The following is a 17443-nucleotide window of genomic DNA, read 5'->3' on the forward strand; positions in this document are numbered from 1 at the left end:
GAATATGTTATAATGTAACTACTGTACAAGAGCAAAACCAATTCATTATCTCACTTTATCTCCTTACTAATGTATACATATTGGATGTTTAACTAACCTTAATAACTATGTTATTACATTACAAACACACTGTATTTCCAACTTCAAAGTCTGCTAATACCTCAATTCAGACAATACTTTTATGGAAAGATCTGGACAGAATTCTCCTTTCCCATCCCCTAAAGGCAGGAGGTAAAAGGTGGCAGACATGATTTACCATCCTGTAAGAATAGGAGATTTGTTGTATTGAAATCCAATCTATGGTCTGTGAGACCACAACACCTCCAGCTGTAGACTGATCTCTTAGAGCTGACCAAATGCCTCTCAGCAAATAAAAAGCCTTTTAACACAAATTGCCGTTTTTGGCTTTTTCACCTTTTATGAAGAAAAAAAACAGGACAGTGCAGGCAGATGCATTAGGAGGTAGGCTGATTTTAATTGTTGGGTCATTGGGCCATTGAAGTGTTGCTGGCTGGAATATAGTACTTGAGTAAAACGATGAGCTGTTGTAGGGCGAGCCAGCCCCTGAAGTGACTCTTATCAACTGTATGCAAGAGGTTTTATTGCCTTCTCGGGAATTCAGCCTTCTCTGTGTTGCTCAGGCCATCCCCAATTCTGTCACACCTCCGTGAAGCAGAGGTTCTGTTTCCTTTACATCCTGTAGGTCTGATATCTGATTAGAGGTTAACTTTACAGTAATACTACCTGCAAACAACTCAGATTTTAAATCTAAACATGGTAAAATGGGTATAAAAGGGTCTTAGCTTCTCTTTCTGGTGAGACCTGTGCTAGTGAGATACCTACACTCTCTCTCTCATCCTCATGGACTCTTGGGGCATGCCCTTTCAGGTGATGACTTCTCTCCCTCTGATCATGCCTAGAATAATGCCTTGTAATGCTTGTTAATGCTTGGTAACTTAAGCTTATGCCTTGTGTGTGAATCATTCATTTTACAATGTTAATAAAATATTTGCTTATGATATAGACAATTCTTATTCCTTTCTTGACCTTTCTATTACTGTAACTTAACTATAGTATCTTTCATATTTCTAAATCATCTTTCTGGAGTCAGAAAACCATTTAATGGGCTAATTGCTTAGCCTTATTACGGGTCGTATGTGAGGTATATATAATATAAATATGATAAATATTACACCACTGGTTCATTGTGGTAGATATTTTTTATTATATTATTATTCTTACGTATTCAAGAATACTGACAGTTCAACAAGTTCAATGCTTGAGCTGAAGTACAAGGACTCTCTGTACTGGTCTAAACTTTTCAACAGATGAACCTTTTACTGCAGTGGGCTAAATCAGGGTCACACAGAGTGTTTCTTGGTAGTCTTAAACAAATCTACTTTGAAACAAAAGTATACCCTACGATGTAACTACAATGATGAGATAGATGTTCCTCTTCGTTTTTATATTTTATTATCTCGCTGTCATTCTGTGTTCAACCGTGTTGGATATTGCCTAACCATCATGTCTCAAGAGGACCACAACGGAAATAAGTCCCAGACTTTACTGTGTGTTATCCTCGATGATTTTACTCATGTGCATGTACATGTATGGCTTTTCAAGTTTTATGTGTGCTCGTATTTTTTTTATGGTCAAATTAATTAACTAAAGTCAAATAAAATACCTAGTAAATCCTAGTAAAAATTCCCTGTTTTACGTCAGTTAGGATCACCACTTTATTTTAAGAATGTAAAATGTCAGAATAATAGTAGAGAGAATTATTTATTTCAGATTTTATTTCTTTCATCACACTTCCAGTGGGTAAGAAAGTTTAGATACACTCAATTAGTATTTGGTAGAATTGCCTTTAAATTGTTAAACTTGGGTCAAATGTAAGCCTTCCACAAGCTTCCCACAATAAGTTGGGTGAATTTTGGCCCATTCCTCCTGACAGAGCTGGTGTAACTGAGTCAGGTTTGTAGGCCTCCTTGCTCGCACACGCTTTTTCAGTTCTGCCCACAAATGTTCTATAGGATTGAGGTCAGGGTTTTGTGATGGCCACTCCAGTACCTTGACTTTGTTGTCCTTAAGCCATTTTGCCAGAACGTTGGAAGTATGCTTGGGGTCATTGTCCATTTGGAAGACCCATTTGCGACCAAGCTTTAACTTCCTGACTGATGTCTTGAGATGTTGCTTCAATATATCCACATAATTGTCCTGCCTCATGATGCCATGTATTTTGAGAAGTGCACCAGTCCCTCCTGCAGCAAAGCACCCCCACAACATGATGCTGCCACCCCCGTGCTTCACGGTTGGGATGGTGTTCTTCGTCTTGCAAGCCTCCCCCTTTTTCCTCCAAACATAACAATGGTCATTATGGCCAAACAGTTCTATTTTTGTTTCATCAGACCAGAGGACATTTCTCCAAAAAGTGTGATCTTTGTCCCCATGTGCAGTTGCAAACTGTAGTCTGGCTTTTTTATGGCGTTTTGGAGCAGTGGCTTCTTCCTTGCCGAGCGGTCTTTCAGGTTATGGCGATATAGGACCTGTTTTACTGTGGATATAGATACTTTTGTACCTGTTTCCTCCAGCATCTTCACAAGGTCCTTTGCTGTTGTTCTGGGATTGATTTGCACTTTTTGCACCAAAGTACGTTCATCTCTAGGAGACAGAACCCGTCTCCTTCCTGAGCGGTATGACAGCTGTGTGGTCCCATGGTGTTTATACTTGCGTACTATTGTTTGTACAGATGAACGTGGTACCTTCAGGCGTTTGGAAATTGCTCCCAAGGATGAACCAGACTTGTGGAGATGTTTTTCTGAGGTCTTGGTTGATTTCTTTTGATTTTCCCATGATGTCAAGCAAAGAGGCACTGAGTTTGAAGGTAGGCCTTGAAATACAGCCACAGGTACACCTCCAATTGACTCAAATTATGTCAATTAGCCTATCAGATGCTTCTAAAGCCATGACATCGTTTTCTGGAATTTTCCAAGCTGTTTATTAAAGGCACAGTCAACTTAGTGTCTGTAAACCTCTGACCCACTGGAATTGTGATACAGTGAGTTATAAGTGAAATAATCTGTCTGTAAACAATTGCTGGAAATGTTACTTGTGTCATGCACAAAGTAGATGTTCTAACCGACTTGCCAAAACTAAAGTTTGTTAACAAGACATTTGTGGAGTGGTTGAAAAACGAGTTATAATGACTCCAACCTAAGTGTACGTAACAGTACATCACAGAAGACTGAAATATAACAAAACCGTTGACATAGAAACACCGGATTTCCGTCAGTTAAAAAAAAAAGAATGTTGTTGAATTATGAAATAATAAAAGATATGAATAACATTCCACCCATGAGACCACTAGGTAATTTGACTGCAGTAAAGGTCTACTTCATAACTTCTTTAGATGCATGTTATCTGTCTGCTTGAATTGTCTGCTTGAACAAGAGGCTCAATGCTCAATGTTTTCTTTTAGCAATGCTGATAGATTTACCACCACGTTACTTCACTTTTGAAATGCTTTTATATAAAAGTGCTGCTCCACAAAAACACCACTGCTGGGTTTTGTGCTGCTGTCAGCTAGTTCATGTTTTTAGAACACATGGAATAAAACATGATGCTGTACAAACAACCAATTTGTGTAAAAGAAGGTCAAAGGGTTAGAGCTGACAGGGATGGACAGTCAGGGATGTCCTCTTTCTCTGAAAAGAAACCCTCTGTTGAAACCCTTTGGTCCCTCAGTCCCACACAGTTCTGTCTAAAAACACTATAAATGAACCATTGGACATGACGCTATACTGGAGAATGGACCTGAGGGCTGTGTCAAATGTCTCCCTCAGTTAAAACCCTTCTCATACAAAACATAGAGTATCTATTGTTGTGCCAGGGTGATTGATATGGGTATTCAAATGTAGAAATGTTCTAAAGTATTCAGATATAGTACATGTCTCTCCGCTATTCCCATTTGCATACATATGGCAAGATTGCTGCCTACACCACTGACAACTCAGCTTGGCAAAAACAATGCCTGCTTCAAAACAATGACTGACACTACACCCAATGATCCCAATGAACAAACAATTTGGCTCCTCGGCGGGCAGAGAACACCCAGATATGACACAGGAGGTGTGTAAACCGCTGTCTGTGCACTGGCAAAGTAGTATCAGGGGCCTGCAGCCTCCTTCTCATCCATAATGATGTTATGAAGAATCACACAGCACTGTTTACTTTTTAAAAAACAGCAGAGAGCAGCAGAAAAGTGGTGCTAAAGAACTGACACAGAGCATTTGTCTTTATTTGCTGCTCTTTGCCCTGTTGTTCTTTAAAGCGCCAGTGTGGCAACAACCTCAGAGGCAAGACCCTTGGACTGCACAGTTATTTGTCATAAAAGTCATTCCCCCATAGTCGTGACGCTCCAAAGAAAATACTTAGACTTCATAGTCAACAACTAGGGGCCTGCCTAATAGTGCTGCCAAACCTTCCCGGTTTGGTCAGGAGTCCCGTGGAATTACAGCGCTTTTCAACTGAGATTGTACTCACACAGTAGGGACTGTGCAGAGATGAGTGGCTTTCTGGACTATGGCATTGGTTGAGCACTCATGAAAATAAGTGCTGGAGGCATTTCTGGCTCTGTAAATGCAGTCAATATCATAATCAAAGTAGCGGTGTACAGTAGTACCTAAGGGGTAAAAAAGAGCAAGAAAATGTATACACAGGCAACCATAGATCAAAAACTCAAAGCACTGGCTAAAGCATAAATCAGAGTCCACAAATGCAGAGACATGATAGTCCTGGGTCCCATTTTGACATAGCTACGAGGCTTTGAGACCACCGTCCTTCGGGAAAATGATTGAGCCATGCGGAGAATTCCAAAAGTAAAAAAGTATGAAAGAACAACATTCTAGAACACCGCTGTGCATACGCGTACCCTTTTTGGACTCTAATAGACGCTAAAGGCCTATCTATATAATTGAATGTATGCAAAATGATAACATTTCCTGTCACTACTGGGAAGGGCAATATAGGGGAATGACTTGAAATTAAGAAACTTTTCTTTCATGGTGTGATGATAACGTCCATAAGGAACCAGATTATAATTCCAGCACGTTATCAAGCATGAATTTAGGAAAAAGTCGAAAGATCTATTTTATTTCAACATTTTGACTGATACAGTGTCTCTCAACCGTATTGATACAGCTACGTGAGTGGGGAGGAGATTTCTGACAAGGCTGCACGGTTACTGGTTAAGAAGGACAGACACATTTGGCTGAACTTCACTGCTGCCCGACTGAATACTGCTTCAATAAGAGATCAAAATGAGTTGAAAATGTGAAGAAAATGCTGAAGAGTTCCTTGCATGTGAAACAAGCACAATGCCTCTCTTTTGAACTGAGAGAGTTTGACAGGCACTCCTCTCCAATGCTGAAATAAAGTTACAGAACCTTAATGGACACTCACTTTAGTCGCTTGCTGGGGACACTTATCTTATTCCAGAAGCATTGCAAAATGTACATGTTTCCCAAAGGTTACTATGGAAAACAAAGATTTCCTTTTCTTTCAAAATTTTTCCTCTCCTGGAGGGAGGGAAAAATTGTATACATTAAATAAAAATATCCCCTATGACACATTTTCTCAATACCAGCAGGAACCATCCAATGAAATTTTTATGAAATGTCTCTAAATGTTACTATCCCATAATCTATTTAATGTCACTTCTGCACTACATCACTTCTGACAGGCTGTTGGCCTGCTGCACGCTAACCATTAAAGGCCGGTTTTTCTACTTCCTGCAAAGCTGCATCTGCCAGGGCACTCACTCTCCAGTCCACCAAGAAACTACCACACATGCATGTCACTGAAATGTGTGGCAACAATTAACACGCAATGTATAAACCAACCGACCATGTGTCTACGGCAGATCATATAGTTATGCCAGGTAGCAAAGTCATTCCAAACTTGGTTTGTCTCTGCAGGGTGCCTGCCGTGTCCATTGAGCTGCACGGTGCATGTCAGCCTCGGGATTACTTTCATCAAGAACGCAGGAACTAGGACAGGGTAGGAAGTGGTGAGGATTTCCAACACAGGACTGCCTGGACAATTTCTTCTTGCTATCATGGAATTCATGATTGAGGAAACCCACTAACGGTTTGATTAAATGTTCTTTCCATGTCATTTCAACAAAAACATTTGATGTGATGATGTTGAATAAACATGGAAAACTGATTGGACTTGCAAAAAGTCATCAATGTAAGGGAATCTCTGACTTTATTCACCCAACTTTTCAACCAGATCCAATGACATAGTGAAATGTTTTATTGATTTCACGTAGAATTTAGGTTAGTTGTCAACTCAACCAAAACTAGACGCTGAAATTAAGTCCGTGCCCAGTGGGAATGCGCTCGATAATGTCCATATGAAGTGCAAAGGGACAGAGGATCCATTCATAGCTACCAGACAAACCAAATTTACAGCACAGCCTCGTCTATATCACTCATCTAAAGGATGCTTTTCATCTCCCACAGCAAAACAGATATCACACCTTATCATACATTCCACATTCAGAGCACACCTAACCAGTAACACAAGTGAACTCACAGAGGACTCTGGCAGCCGTGGAGAACGCAGATACAAATATACACTGTAAATAACACATTTGGTCAACCAGTAATTGTTTAATATAAGAGCGGACTAAAAACCAAACAGATGCTCAAATATCTATTATACATATTAAAAGAGCAGGTTTAGTTGTGCATCTGGCTACAGCGAGTGTGAGTGGACACATCTGTTAGCCACCCATTTAAATCAGATAAGGGCACTGAGCAACAGCAGCAGGGTACCATGAGGCTGATGGACAGATGCTTGGATTAGTCCTGTGTTGATCGCTAGGAAATGATTTTCAATGGTGGCAGAAGAAAACTAGGAAGGATGTTATTTAGGATATTGATCTTGACTTTATTGATATGTCTTGAAGTTTTCTGACTAAACCTATGCCTATTTGCTAAAAGTGTACTTGTATAGCCTGTACAAAATTGAGATAATGTAGAAGAGAAGCCATTGTGGAATATTTCTATTTGCTTAAACTAGTTGGCTAGACATAGGATACTATGACCGCAATTGCTGGTCAACTACATAATCAGCAAATCCAGGGGGGATTATGATAGGGAGTCAGCGCAAGGGATTAGGCTACCAAACATCTGCACGCACTGATCGGCGTGGTGGCACACAGCTACTGACTCATAGAATACATACTTCCAGCATAACAGCACCCAAACTAAATCAACACTCCTGGCAAATCAGTGGCCTCATTTATCAAACATGCATAAATGTCTCACTAAATTCTGGCGTACTTGGAGATTCTAGGATTTGCATGCGCAATAAATTAGTGTGATTTATCAAACTGTCACATGCAACATATCATACTATATTTCTGTGCTTGTGAACGAGTGCTACAACCTTGCCCTCCATTCACCTTTAATGGTAACAAAAATGCCCTCATTTGCTGTATGATTTGGAGACTTTGGAACTGGATCAAGACAGTTTCTAAAAGAAAGGGCAACGGCAAATTTGATCACATTTCTGTAGAGGTGTGGTCAGAATGTTTTAATCTTTTGCAGTGACATTTTTAAACAAAAAATGCATGTGGCCTATAGCCAGTGCCAAACACTGGGGGTGCATTCTGCAGGATTGATTGTCTATTTAACTATTTTAAAGTAAATACTGTCTACAGCCCACACTTTTATGCAAAAGACGAATTGTTGTTCAATAATTTTGTTTATCAATACATGATTATGTTTCCTGCCTTGGGATAGGCTCTGAGGTTAAATAGGCTGTGATCACGCACTCCTATCACATAGCAAAACTGTAGCCTACACATACTGTAAAATATTTTTTAAATAGGCTACTGGTCTATTTACTTTCGAGCATGGTGGGCTATTGAATGAGCGATGGATAAATGGTACTACACAATATTTGTTGTGTAGCGGGAATAACCCAGTCATGACAGAAAAGGAGAGATATCCTGCAATATGATTATGATTTAGGCCAATATAGTAAAATAAAACAAATATATTAGGCATCATGCTGCTATGTGATCTCCTTACCAATGGCAAATGTAAATGTATCTGTTTTATCATTATGCCTATGTTTTAATATGTTATTAGCCTACCATTATTATAATTGCCTTGCATCAAACACCTTCATTTCCCCGAACATATTGCTTGCAATACAGTTGCTCAACCAATAGAAGTTGCGGTAAGCATGGTCTGAGATTTGCGTGGACATACGCACACTTTCCCGTCAAGTTCAAAATGGATAAATACCAACCTTTGTGGGAAAACTGGTGCGCACGCACCTTTGATAAATGAGGCCCCAGATCATTACAACTCCAAGTGGTACGCGCGCGTATGCATGGGGGACCCTGTTTACTGATGTAAATATGGGATAACACTAGTAGGATATGGGTTATGAGTTTTCACGGGAAAGTTACAGAGGTTCCTTTTCACCTGCAGTGTGGGCTATAAGCCTATACGGGCTTGGGCTACTACAGTTTCGAGCACTGATTGAACAATTCCACGTGAATGAAATGAAATTACAAACAAGGCTAAAGCAAATAAATAAACTATTTTGACAATATATTCGATTGGGACACAGATAACAAGCTATAATAGTCTAGCATAATAATGATAACAGTAATAATAGCCTAATAATAATAATAACAATATTCTTACCGTATGCGTAATTATCCCTGCAATTTGCATTTCATTTAAATAATCCGTGTTTCGATACTCCTAACAACATTCTGTACACATACATTCACTGTTGAATCGTGGCGACGCTGTCGGCGGCTGAGTATGCACTATGAATATTCCTCCCTCACTCGAGAGTGCAAGGCATTGTAGGCTATCCCCGCCCGAATACATTAAAATAGTAGCCTACTCTATGAATGTCGCTTTCGTTGTTTGCAATGTAGGTAAAGAGTGCACAGTTTAACAGGAGCTCCCCGCGACTGTTATCTAAATATACTTACTGTGATGCATCATTTTCCTTCCTCTAACCGGAGCAGAGCAGGCACACGAGCTGTCCTCGGTGAGGCACTCACTGCACCGAGCATCCAAGCGGAACAGACCCTTCTGGGTAGTCTAAGCGGTCGAGATATAATAGAGCAATTCTTTCAGCTGGGCTCTAATACAAAATAACTACGCGATCTGTAAAACACTCCAATTCAGCAATACGCGGAAAGTATTGTAAACTAGTACGATTCCCATTGATTAGGAAAGCAGTGCCATGCCATTAGCGCATAAATCATTCTGCCTTATCCTACAGTGGCGTGAGCTGGCACAAGAGGAGCTGGGGGCACCTCCCACATACTTAGGACTTGTCTGAGGAAATCTGGTACAATAACTTTAAAGTTCACTGAAGTCATTATAACAGTAGTGTAACTATATTGTCAAGACTGTGATATTAGGCTACCCTATTAGATGAAAGAAATAACAATTCCAATGTTATGAAGGTATTCTTGTTTCCAAACTACCAACAAAATTATGAGAATTGTTCATTTAAAACTTTTTGGGTGGGCTTTTTATAAACATATTTTCTATACAATAGTCTCAGTAATAGGGTTTTTAGGGTTTTTGTTTCCTCAATAGTGTCTGAAACCAGCAATCAGGCAGGTAATAACCTGAGGTTTATCCTTCCAGAACAAGGTTTAGTGTCCTCATGCTAAATGTATCAGCCCATAACCCTGGAAAAGGCTACACCCAGAATGCATTAGCTGATCAAATATTTATATCTTCTTAATGAGATCACATCTCACCATCCGGATATTGCATTTTCCATTCAATACCATGAAATTCCCCTCAATTAAGCAGAATTGGCTGATGGAATCGATATTTACCATTGACAACAATGAGATGGTTTAAGGGATACAGAGATGTACCCGGGGAGCAGGAGGTCCATGAGGTCAGTTGAAGAACTTTAAGCCTTTAAATCTACATCTTAATCAATGAACTGATTCTATCGACACCTGTGACTCCCAGTTACCAGTCCATAGACACAAGTCTGTATTGCCAGGAGCGTGAAGTCAGTGGTTTGATCATATTATTGAAGTCTCTCTCGCTCTCTCTCTCTCTCTCTCTCTCATCCTCTCGGGAACATACAACAATCCACTAGGTGGCAACAAGATTTCAAGTGAGTTGTCAAAATAAGACCTTTGTGCCAGAGGTAATTGTTAGTAGCTACCATAATGAAATTTAAATTCAGTTATTGTTTATGTATTTTTATCTAGACTATGCATGCAATAACATTGACTTGTTCATTCATACATAGTAATAATGTACTTAAAACATTGACAAATTGTCTTTGTCTGTCTGTCTGCAGTAGCTTGAAATCTATTCAACGTAGATGTATAAATTGAATTAAATACATAAGTATGCCTCACCTAACTAATTCAACCTTTGATCCCTTATTTTTCCATTATCTTCATAGAAGCCTTAATTATAGTAAGTGGTATTTAAGAAAATCTACTCCTTATAAAATAGTAAATGAAAAAAAAAGTGATAATTAAGTAGAAGTAGATGAAATTCCCAGTGGGCATTGCAAAGAAGCTGGTACAGAAAAGAGCTTCAGTACAGAGGACACAGTGACCATAACCAATATAGTTCATGTGTAGATCTTATGTCTGATTGTAAAATATATTTAACTATAATATTATATGATTTAAAATGTTCAGGTGATTTTGGATATTTCCCATGATGCTCCTGCCGCTTTGAAAATTACGTTTTAACAGTATTTCCCTGTTGAGCTGTAAGCAACGTCTTTGTGGTCTTTCACTCTGAGCTTGACTAATGATCGCCTTGCCAAGACATTTAACCCCAGACTATCTGTCTTCTCGCTAAGGATAGAAAAGTCTCTGAACCATGAAATAGAACCGGTTGTACTCCACAATGGCTATACCGTTTTCACCATGCGCCGGAATAAATACTTTAGATTCCGTTATTAAAGTAGGAATCCGCAGGTCGTGGATGACCCCAAAATAAAAAAGGATCAATCCAGAAACACTGGAATTAATTTAGAAAGATGGAAGAGTGATGCTGAAATGGCCACCGTTCTCATGGATTGGTAGGTAAGTGTTGGGTTTCGTGTTTAGCCTGCTAGCTACATTAGCAGTTAACCTTAGTATGTTCATGCTAGTTAACATGGCTAGTTAGCTAACGTCATCTGTATTCGGACTGTTACACTGCATAAACCTCACAATTTCAATTTCTTTATTTCAACTACCTAACTTTAGCTAACTGAAGCTAGAGATGCGATTTGATGACATGACAGTGTGTTTGGTTTGAGAGGAATATAGATGAATATGACATTACATTGTACCGTGTACTATTTCAGTAACAATTTGTTTAATGTTTTCCCACACCGAGCCAACAACCCCCACAGACTCAGACTCGTCCCTTCTGTCCCAAGAGTTTCTCCAGGAACATTTTGTTCAAAAGAATGGCAAACATTACTCTCATTACAAGTATTTTCCCTTTTCTTAAAGAAACTTGAGAAATTAATATACAATGACATTGAGTTAGAATCAATACAATGAAAACTTGGTTTGGAAAGGCCATTGAAACTTGCGCTAATAAGTGATTTCAATGCATTTCAGTGATATATATATATATGTTTTTTTTCCCATCAGCATCAACACTGCCAGAGTAACAGAACCATGGATGACTTGGCCTACTTCCTGCATGTTAAAAAATGAAACACATAAATCTCTGTTATGTAAAAATCCACGTTTTCATTTTAATTCACAATTAAAAATTTTACAAGGTAAAAGTGACTGTTTAATAAAAAATGGGACAGTTACAATGACAACTGAACACTTGTAGAACTTACATCACACGTACAAGGCAGGACATATAAAGCTCCCAGGAAAAAAATCCTACATGGTGCCGCAGAGAATCACGGAAGGAGGCGAGTAGAATTTCTAAGCAAACAGCTGGAGGCAGGGCTTTCTCCTATAGAGCTCCATTTTTATGGAATGGTCTGCCTACCCATGTGAGAGATGCAGACTCGGTCTCAACTTTTAAGTCTTTACTGAAGACTCATCTCTTCAGTGGGTCATATGATTGAGTGTAGTCTGGCCCAGGAGTGTGAAGGTGAACGGAAAGGCTCTGGAGCAACGAACCGCCCTTGCTGTCTCTGCCTGGCCGGTTCCCCTCTCTCCACTGGGATTCTATGCCTCTAACCCTATTACAGGTGCTGAGTCACTGGCTTACTGGTGCTCTCTCATGCCGTCACTTGAGTGGGTTGAGTCACTGACGTGATCTTCCTGTCTGGGTTGGCGCCCCCCCCCCCCCCCCCCCCTTGGGTTGTGCCGTGGCGGAGATCTTTGTGGGCTATATTTGGCCTTGTCTCAGGATGGTAAGTTGGTGGTTGAAGATATCCCTCTAGTGGTGTGGGGGCTGTGCTTTGGCAAAGTGGGTGGGGTTATATCCTTCCTGTTTGGCCCTGTCCGGGGGTATCATCGGATGGGGCCACAGTGTCTCCTGACCCCTCCTGTCTCAGCCTCCAGTATTTATGCTGCAGTAGTTTATGAGTCGGGGGGCTAGGGTCAGTTTGTTATATCTGGAGTACTTCTCCTGTCTTATCCGGTGTCCTGTGTGAATTTTAGTACACTCTCTCTAATTCTCTCTTTCTCTCTCGGAGGACCTGAGCCCTAGGACCATGCTTCAGGACGACCTGGCATGATGACTCCTTGCTATCCCCAGTCCACCTGGCCGTGCTGCTGCTCCAGTTTCAACTGTTCTGCCTGCGGCTATGGAACACTGACCTGTTCACCGGACGTGCTACCTGTCCCAGACCTGCTGTTTTCAACTCTAGAGACAGCAGGAGCGGTAGAAATACTCTTAATGATCGGCTATGAAAAGCCAACTGACATTTACTCCTGAGGTGCTGACTTGCTGCACCCTCGACAACTACTGTGATTATTATTATTTGACCATGCTGGTCATTTATGAACATTTGAACATCTTGGCCATGTTCTGTTATAATCTCCACCCGGCACAGCCAGAAGAGGACTGCCCACCCCTCATAGCCTGGTTCCTTTCTAGGTTTCTTCCTAGGTTTTGGCCTTTCTAGGGAGTTTTTCCTAGCCACGGTGCTTCTACACCTGCATTGCTTGCTGTTTGGGGTTTTAGGCTGGGTTTCTGTACAGCACTTTGAGATATCAGCTGATGTAAGAAGGGCTATATAAATAAATTTAATTTGAGTACTCGCCACACACAGCATCTTGGAATGATGACCGTGTTGACAGATCCCACACCTCCAGGCCACAAACTGTTATGTGCTGCTCCTGGTTCCCACCTTTTACCCCCTACTAGGAGGTCATCAGAGCCTGTATGACATCAATGTGTCCTACGGCCCAGCTACAGAGGTTAAATTCTCAATGGCGCGTTCATTCTATCTTGTGAATTGAAATAGTGAGAAATAAAGTTGATGTGATTGGTTTCTGGTGTATCAGGTAGAATGTCACGTTGACACAATGCTGATGACGACACATGTAGTGTAGCTGAAGGGTTGTTCATCATAATCTACAGTATGACTGATTTTGTTTCCTCCACCCAACAGGTCCAAGCTATTCTGTGCATTATAGGTCACACAGAATCACAATCTGTTGACTACAGCTAAATGGGGGGGAAAGGGGGGGCATTAAGTGAGTGTCACAACAGTGTCCTTTGCATACATAGGATATGGTGTTGTGCTGTAACGGGTCATGCTAATGTGACCAAAAAAGTCTGGAGATGATGTGGAAACTGGCTGCTAGGGGCAACAGTGAGTGCTGTTACCTTCAAGTAGGTTTTGGTTTTGCTAGGGCATTGTGGATGGGCGTAAAAAGCGATATAAAGTTATTTTTGTTTTAAGCCTATCCCAAACCTTAACAATTTGGAGTTGATGCCTAACCTTCGAAATTTGATATTTGAGAAACATGGATGAACGTCTAATTCTGACGTGAGACTGTGAGAGGTAGTTGTGTTTACTTGACTGACCAAGTTGGATATTCATTCAGTCCTTCAAGTTGGGCAGTTCACAGCAGGAATCAATGCAATGCTATATAGGCAATGTGCTGAACAGGCAAACAGCCTCATGTAGCTAACTATTTTGGTTGATTACTTACCAAATATTTATTGATTCACATAGCATATCAATATATATTTTTTTCACATTTTTGTATTACCTGGTACCCTGCCAGTTTATCTGCAAACAGTTGGGGCTTTGTCTGCTCTGTGTTTGTTTCTGGTGGCTGTAATGTTAAGCTTGCAAGTGACTTCACTTCCTCTCCAGCTCTGGGGCCATGGCAGCAGGGTCATTCAGTTAGGCAGGATTTAGCCAAAGACACACCTTGCTGAGAAGGCCAGCCCAAGGCAGCCAAGAAGGCCAGCCCAAGGCAGCCCAGAAGGCCAGCCCAAGGCAGCCCAGAAGGCCAGCCCAAGGCAGCCCAGAAGGCCAGCCCAAGGCAGCCCAGAAGGCCAGCCCAAGGCAGCCCAGAAGGCCAGCCCAAGGCTTCTCAGGGCGCAGACCCCTTGTAATTGTATTTATTGTGACACCCCATTAGCTGCTGCCAAGGCTACTCTTCCTGGGGTCCAGCAAAATAAAGGCATTAAAATGAAGGCAGTAAAACACTTGTTTTCGTTCAAAGAGAAAACAACACAATTTTCCCTACATTTACCCCCATGTGGGCCAGCCCGATAGCAATCGAGTTTCACCAATGAGCGTCAGCCCCTTACCATTTGAGTGACAGCTGGCAAGACACACAGTAGAGCGAGAGAGAGAGAGAGAGCAATGATGTGGTGCACATATCTGCACATTGTTTCAGGGACCACTTTTGTCTCGTGGGCGCTACTTTCAGAACTACTGGTTCAAAAGTACTGGAGAATATCTTTAAGCTGAGCTATTGCTGATTTGGGGTAAGGCCTCTGCCTCTACTGTTATTTTTTTAATTTTTTTTAGATATACTGTGACATAGCCTACTACTGGTGTGCCACAGATTTGATTTATTTGATCCCTACACATGCATATTAAGGTCTCTTTTATTACTCTCCCTATGAAGGTTAGACTTTGGGAGCCATGAAAGCAGTGCAAGCAAAACACAAGCAGCTCTTCTGAAAACGGCATCTCGCGTTACATGGAAATCTGTTCTGATATCTCAAGCTTTTTTTCTGTGAAAGATCACACACAGGGTTGTGTGAAACCGAACTGTGAACCAGTGAGCACACATTGAGGTTTCAAAGAAGGGATAAAAGCATTTCATTCCAGTCTCTGAGCATCGTCCGCAGCTAGGGTCTCATTAGTCAAGCTGTATTTATCCGTCCATGCTCAGGAAGTCCTACTGTAACGTTATTTTATCAGGTTTTTTTATCGATGGATATGGGGTCATTACTAGGAATGGACAATATTTCCTGTCCAGTCATAATTAAGTCATGGTGCTGCATGAATTCATCAGTAAGGTTATAGTTTGACTGACACAGCTGGCAAAAGCTTTCTGAAAATCTCTGTCCTCTGCCTCAGAGTGGGGTTGGGCTTGGCTCTATTGGTACATCCGTTTCTCTCCTTTTGATAATACTCCAAATACTTGAAATGTTGTCTAGACAGTGAAATGGCATGCTTGTTTTAAAATAAGACTGCACTGTTTGCTATGGGATGGTATTTTGTATTGCAGCCCTAGTGTATAGACTCCCTAAACCCTCCACCTACCAAATATATTAATGGGAATTGCTTTTAGGATACAAAATCATCTTGGAGTTTGGGGGAGAGTGGTGACGGCTGGGGTAAAATGGGGGTGAGGGGGAATTAGGGTGCATGTATAATAAGGTTGACTATGTCACCAACCAGCAGCTCAGCATTTAAGTAAATGTTGTCTGCCTGGCATTGCTGTCACCTTGTTTTAGTCATTAAAAGGCTGGACCACCATAAGCTGCTCGGTAGATTTAACGAGAAATGCTCTCAGTGTGCTTTCCTGTGAAGAAGGAAAATCTTGACACAGGCAACTTTAAGGGTCCTTATGTTGACATCTTTAGTACAACTACTTCCATTTGTTATGGGATATATGCTGAATGCCTCAGTGGATTCCTACCGGCTCTCTCTATAATTAACAAAACAGTTCTAGGCCGCAAGTCACCGGACAAAATAAGTCTACAGAGACTGTCTCCTAAATCTGTGCTGTGTGCAACACATAAATGCTGCTGTTGAAGACAATAAACAGAAGAGACAGTTAAATCTCTATTTATCCCTGGATGCGAGAAATAACCTTGTTTTATGGGCTGTGCCTCAATGCAGAAAATTAGTTCCTGAAAAAGTAATTAGCAACTTGCTTCCTTTATAGGGTGGCATGGCCCCTTGTGCCCAATATTACCCACTTTCCTCTGTAGAATCTTTTTCTTGGCATACGCCCAGCACGGGACAAGTCAGGGTGGAAAGACAATAATTCCATGTGTGCCTGTTTGAGTTGATGCTTTGTTCTTGTCTTGTAGTCGCAGTGTTCACTCAGTGAACGTTTTAATTGTTTTACTGTTTCATGTTCTTAATCTGGGTACTGTACAGAAGCTCAAGCACACAAACTATTAACTACTGAGCCAATCAATCATGCCTGTAGACCTCAGTCCAGTCTTGTAGGCTTTAATCTGTTATACCACAGCTCACTTGAAAAGGCAGAACAAAACCCTTTGGGTCATGCCAGAGGCTCTATACTGCATGCTTTCGCCCTTGAACACAATAAGAGGCTTTTGACCTGAGGGCTGAGCAAACAGACAGCATTTGGAAATTGTGGCATTGATTGCATGAGAGCTGGCACTGTCTCATACGTCTAGACTTCGCTCCTAGAGATAATGGGGAACATTACTCACATGGTTGTACCATGTGACGCATTGAATGCCAGGATTGAGAGAGGAAAAAGTCAATAGAGTTGATAGAGCCATATATGAGGAAAAATATCTTCAAGGCAGATACAGTAATGACACTTTCTTCTTAAGTGAACTTGTCAGTCAATTACGTGAAAAAGTTCTGCAATCAATTTAGACACAAAAGAGGTGAGCTAGATGTCGAAATGAAAAGTGGTTGAGAGGTGTTGAACGTATATCAGCTCTTGATACAAGCTTCTTGAGATACTGCTGACATACTGTAATATGCAAAAGTACCTACATTTTTCAAAGAGTAGAACAATTTGGAAAATGACAAGTAAATGACATTTCATTTTATTTGACTACAAATGAATAGGGATCTTACCCTGGATAATGGCCCTCAAATGATGCTTTGTGCTTGCCATCTTTAAAGTCGTGTTTATAAATGGGAGAAAAGAGGAGAACTGACAACCTAATAGATCTGTGAAGGAAAATCAAAGGTGTATACTGATGCCCAACAGAGTATGGGTAACAGTAATTGAATACCCTTTTCACCTTAC

The 17443-nt window shown here is 40.9% G+C and overlaps 1 protein-coding gene and 1 long non-coding RNA gene across 4 annotated transcripts in view; one reads left to right on the forward strand and one right to left on the reverse strand.

Annotated features, from left to right (window-relative positions):
* LOC139535553 (contactin-4-like) overlaps positions 1 to 9339 on the reverse strand; it is a 182015-nt gene extending 172676 nt beyond the window's left edge. For 2 of the 3 annotated variants that reach the window (XM_071335060.1, XM_071335058.1), the window contains exon 1: positions 9029 to 9339. The gene's annotated coding sequence lies outside the window, so the exon portion shown is untranslated. Of the gene's footprint in view, positions 1 to 8729; positions 8958 to 9028 lie in introns of those variants that run through there. The other variant, XM_071335059.1, reaches the window with a different exon arrangement.
* Positions 9340 to 10761: 1422 nt separating this feature from the next.
* Positions 10762 to 11823, forward strand: LOC139535223 (uncharacterized). Its single transcript, XR_011667084.1, has 2 exons — positions 10762 to 11122; positions 11684 to 11823. It is a non-coding gene; the product is annotated as an uncharacterized lncRNA (long non-coding RNA).
* Positions 11824 to 17443: the final 5620 nt, after the last annotated feature.

This window comes from Salvelinus alpinus, chromosome 12 (genome assembly GCF_045679555.1).
Source record: "Salvelinus alpinus chromosome 12, SLU_Salpinus.1, whole genome shotgun sequence".
Lineage (NCBI taxonomy): Eukaryota > Metazoa > Chordata > Actinopteri > Salmoniformes > Salmonidae > Salvelinus > Salvelinus alpinus.